The sequence below is a fragment of the Lytechinus variegatus genome, chromosome 15 (assembly GCF_018143015.1).
Source record: "Lytechinus variegatus isolate NC3 chromosome 15, Lvar_3.0, whole genome shotgun sequence".
Lineage (NCBI taxonomy): Eukaryota > Metazoa > Echinodermata > Echinoidea > Temnopleuroida > Toxopneustidae > Lytechinus > Lytechinus variegatus.
The window spans coordinates 1,393,558-1,399,505 of record NC_054754.1 but is presented as its reverse complement, the minus strand read 5'-3'; positions in this window follow the sequence as shown (position 1 = coordinate 1,399,505).

Below are 5,948 nucleotides of genomic sequence, written 5' to 3'. Positions count from 1 at the left end.
TAATTTCTTGTATATTCCTTCCTTTTTTCTATGAAAAAAACTAAATAACAAAACATTAAAATACATATGAAAAAAAAACTGAGAAATAAGATATCAGTAAACAATAGGGGGATTACTTCCCGAAAACGATAAAGTTGTTGATTGACGATCTATGATATATTATATAACAGAAAAACATTCTAACAAGAGGGGATAACCATTCCATTCCATGTTTTTATTTGGCAATAAGTCATGATTGACTATTTTTGCCACCCACTGTATGAACAGTAGGGTAACAATTTTATTTAGTATTATTTTTATTACTTCTTTTTGTCTCACCTGCATAGCAGAGTGAGACTATAGGCGCTGCTTTTCCGACGGCGACGGCGGCGGCGTCAACATCAAATCTTAACCTAAGGTTAAGTTTTTGAAATGACATCATAACTTAGAAAGTATATGAACCTAGTTCATGAAACTTAGCCATAAGGTTAATCAAGTATTACCTAACATCCTATCAGAGTTTCATGTCACATGACAAAAGTCAAAGGTCATTTAGGGTCAATGAGCTTAGACTATGATGGGGGAATCAACATCAAAATCTTAACCTGAGGTTAAGATTTTGAAATATCATAACTTAGAAAATATATAGACCTAGTTCATTAAACTTAGACATAAGGTTAATCAAGTATCACCAAACATCCTGCATGAGTTTTACGTCACATGACCAAGGTCAAAGGTCATTTAGGGTCAATGAACTTTGGCCGATTTGGGGGTATCTGATGAATTACAATAAAAACTTAAAAAGGTTTTGGATCTGATTCATGAAACTTGGACATAATAGTAATCAAGTATCACTGAACATCCTGGGCAAATTTCAGGTCACATGGTCAAGGTCAAAGGTCATTTAGGGTCAATGAACTTTGGCCGAATTGTTTTTTTTTGTGAATTACCATCATAACTTTGAAAGTATGTTGGTCTAGTTCATAAAACTTGGACATAAGAGTAATCAAGTATCACTGAACATCCTGTGTGCATTTTAGGTCACATGACCAAGGTCAAAGGTCAATGAACTTTGGCCATAATGGGGGTATCTGTTGAATTACCATCATGACTTTGCAAGTTTATTGATCTGACTTTTGAAACTTGGACATAAGAGTAATAAAGTATCACTGAATATCCTGTGCAAGTTTCAGTCACATGATCAAGGTCAAAGGTCATGTGAGGTCAATGTATTTTGGCCACATTGGGGGTATTTGTTGAATTACCATCCTATCTCTGTAAGTGTATTGGTCTAGTTCATAAAACGTGGAAATAAGAGTAACCAAGTATCACTTAACATCTTGTGCGAGTTATAGTAGTTTTCAAAGTCAGCACTGCTGCTATTTTGAATCGCGTAATGCAGGTGAGACGGTCAGAGGCATTCCACTTGTTTATTATTATCATTTCTTGTATATTCATTCCTTTTTTTATGAAAAAAAAAACACAAAACCTTTCAATACATATAGAACAAAAAACTGAGGAATAAGATATCAGCACACAATATGGGGCTTACTTCCCGTAAACGATAAGGTTGTTGATCGACGATCTATGAGATATTATATAAATAAAAATCATTCTAGCAAGAGGGGATAAAGTTTTAACAAGTTCTTCGGTATTTTAAATTTTCAGTGTACCAAGCACCATTTGTAATATATTCAGCATTTCTTTTTATTAGTTACAATTCCAATAATCTCAGTGGCCTAAGATATATTTTCTGGGGTTATATTGACCCGTTAAGTAAGTAAAGAGAGAGAGAGTGAGAGAGAGAGAGAGAGGATTTATGTGATCAAGAAGTGATAAGATAGGAAAAAAAACTGATTTGAAATGACTGAAAGAGAGACAGGCAAAGAAAGAAGGGCCCCCTCCCACACCCGTACCAGAGTTACGGAGTTAGGCTGTCCCGTCGGTGGATTCAGGTCCATCAACATCTTGAGGTTTAATCTTTCCAGGGGGCAAACGTGCGTGTGTGTTTGAGTTTTGTCAGACGTGTCTAAATCAGATATGATTATTTACGTCTGGGACCGACCTTTAACGTCACCATCCGAAAGACGTGACCAGGGCTCGAACCTCGAACCTCTGCATCAATTTGTAACTTCCCCACATAGCTTGGATTACAGGCGCACGCCACAACGACAAGTGTGTGTGTGTGTGTGTATTTGAGTTTTGTCAGACGTGTATCAATCAGATATGATTATTTACGTCTGGGACCGACCTTTAACGTCACCATCCGAAAGACGTGACCAGGGCTCGAACCTCGACCCTCTGCATCAATTTGTAACTTCCCCACAGCTTGGATTACAGGCGCACGCCACAACGCCCAGTCTTTAAATATGGTGTAGTCTTTGCTCTAGACCCATGCAGTTATTTCAAAATAGGAAATTATTAGAAACGATAAAAACAGACAAACAATATTAACCAAGACGCCACAATATCATTGATGTAGAATAACGTTGTTGTTGTTGTTATTTTGGGTTTTTAAGGCGCGTACCATTCAGATCTGAATATTTACGCCTTTTATTAATTTGACGTTTTTGTGGTATTCAATTCAATTCAATTCAATTTTATTTATTTCACTTCCATCAAACAAAAACAAGTTGTATACCAACTTACGGTATGCCTTATCACAGGGTTTTATAGTTTGGGAGATGCTGGTGTCTAAGTTTTTAGATTAATCTTTTGCTTAATTTGTATTTTAAGAGAACTGGATGTGGGGTAAAGACAACTCTCTAAACCCAAGCATTTAACTGGGTTTAATTTTAAAGATTGGTCTTAGCTTTGATTTTTTTTCAATATTTGTTTATCTTATAAATAGCCGGGTCTAGACGAAGGTCTAAGCATAATAATAATGTTATTCAACAGGAATAAGAATATGACAAAGTCTTATGTTTTTAAGATTGTTTGAATTAATTTCTAAATGACTGGGTCTGGAATAGAGACAACGCTCTAAACATGTGCTTTTGTACTTGGTCTTAATTTGGAGGATTGTTGGTTCTTAGATTCGTTGTTGGGGGTTGGGTTTTATTGTTTTTTTATTCTTGAAATAATTGTGTCTGGAGGAAAACCTACAATCGATCTCCATGTTATTCCACAGTAGTTAGATTATTGGGTATTTGTTTTAGACAATTTTATTTTTAAATAATAACCAAGTCTGGAAAATTGACGTTTTCTTTGCAAATGCATAATTACAATGTTTTGTAGGGGTCTTAGTATTATTATACAAAAGAATCTGGGTGTGGGGTACAGACATATTTTTTACTGGGTGTAACTTTTGAAAACTGGTTTTAGATTTGATTTTCTTTTTTAATTCATTTCTTAGATAACCTTAGATAATTAGGTCTGGAATAAAGACAACATTCTAAACCTCTTTTTAAAAACATGTTCTTAGGTTCAAGGATTGCTTGGTATTAGATTTGGAGTTATTTATATTTTTACTCTTAGCCTTATTTTGAAAAACAAATGACTGGGTCTGGCTGAAAGACTACGCTATATGTCCATGTTATCCAGCATTAATAAGATTATGGGGTCTTTATACGGTTTTTGTTGTTGTTGTATTGTTATTTACAATTTTTGAATAACAGGGTTTGGAGAAAAGGCTAAGCTCGATTTTCTTTTTTTCCACTGGAATATCATTATGGTATCTTAGTTTGGACTTATATTATAAGTTTTGAAATAACTGGGTCTGGAAAAAAGACTTTGGACTTTTGTGCTATATGAAGGCATTACTATAGGGTTTTAGTTTTAAATAACCGGGTCTGGAGAAAAGACTATGCTTGATTCTCAATTTACTCATAGCGCGTTTATTCACAATACGTTCAGTATAATTTAAAACAACAACAAAGACTTTGATTCCACCAGTTTTAATTAACTGGGTCTGGAGAGAAGACTAGGCTCGATTCTCATTTTTATTCCACCGGAACATCATTATCGTATCTTAGTTTGGACTTATATCATAATATTTGAAACAACCGGGTCTGGAATAAAGACTTTGGGCTCATATTATTATTTTTGAAACAACCGGGTCTGGAATAAAGACTTTGGATTTATATTAATTTTTTTAAACATCCGGGTCTGGAGAAAAGACTTTGGACTTATATTATCATTTTTGAAACAACGAGTCTGGAATAAAGACTTTTGATTTATATTATAATTTTTGAAACAACCGGGTCTGGAAAAAGACTTTGGATTTATATTATAATTTTTGAAACAACGGGGTCTGGAGAAAAGACTTTGGACTTATATTATCATTTTTGAAACAATCGGGTCTGGAATAAAGACTTTGGACTTATATTATTATTTTTTAAACAACCGGGTCTGGAATAAAGACTTTGGATTAATATTATAATTTCTGAAACAACAGGGTCTGGAAAAAGACTTTGGATTTATATTATAATTTTTGAAACAACCGGGTCTGGAATAAAGACTTTGGGCTCATATTATTATTTTTGAAACAACCGGGTCTGGAAAAAAGACTTTGGATTTATATTATAATTTTTTAAACAACCGGGTCTGGAGAAACTACTTTGGACTTATATTATCATTTTTGAAACAATCGGGTCTGGAATAAAGACTTTAGGCTCATATGATTATTTCTTAAACAACCGGGTCTGGAATAAAGACTTTGTACTTATATTATAATTTTTGAAACAACCGGGTCTGGAATAAAGACTTTGGGCTCATATTATTATTTTTGAAACAACCGGGTCTGGAATAAAGACTTTGGATTTATATTATTATTTTTTAAACAACCGGGTCTGGAATAAAGACTTTGGATTAATATTATAATTTCTGAAACAACAGGGTCTGGAAAAAGACTTATATCATAATTTTTGAAACAACCGGGTCTGGAATAAAGACTTTGGGCTCATATTATTATTTTTGAAACAACCGGGTCTGGAAAAAAGACTTTGGATTTATATTATAATTTTTTAAACAACCGGGTCTGGAGAAACTACTTTGGACTTATATTATCATTTTTGAAACAATCGGGTCTGGAATAAAGACTTTAGGCTCATATGATTATTTCTTAAACAACCGGGTCTGGAATAAAGACTTTGTACTTATATTATAATTTTTGAAACAACCGGGTCTGGAATAAAGACTTTGGGCTCATATTATTATTTTTGAAACAACCGGGTCTGGAATAAAGACTTTGGATTTATAGTATAATTTGTTAATTAACCGGGTCAGGAAAAGAGACTTTGCACTTTTGTGCTATATGAACGCATTACTATACGATTTTAGTTCAGAACGGATTTGCCAAAAATCCCTTCAAATTTATTACATTTGTGGGTAAAGTCGTTATTACATTTGTGGGCGATCAAAAATTATTACATTTGTGGGTAAAGTGCATTATTACATTTGTGGTTGAAATTATTACATTTGTGGGTAAAGTGTTATTACATTTGTGGGCGTTATTACATTTGTGGGTAAAGTGTTATTACATTTGTGGGCGTTATTACATTTGTGGGCGTTATTACATTTGTGGGTGCAACACCCCCCCCCCCCGGCATCATCGCCAGTATCATAGCATTCTCCTCAATGAAAATGTCGCGTATTATACAACGGTTAACAAACATTAATTTGCTAGACATACAAGTCTTTAGATAATTCAAGATACAGTTTGTCTTCGGTGTTTTGATTTATTTCATTTGTTACTATGGTAACCAATCATTGTAGTTAGCATCTCCCCCATGATCCACACATGTCAGGCTATGCATGCATTATATCAGCTTTACTCATTATGCAACCATTCATATTGATTTTCGAATTCTGCACCATTTTTGTCATTTTCCGTCCATTTTTACAACTTCACAAGCAAATTCCAGCCTTTCTCTCAAAATAGAAGAGCTAATGTGTGTCCGACATTATTAAAGATAACCTTTTAAATAAATTACTCAAAAGAAATAAAATCGATACACGTTTAACTCTTT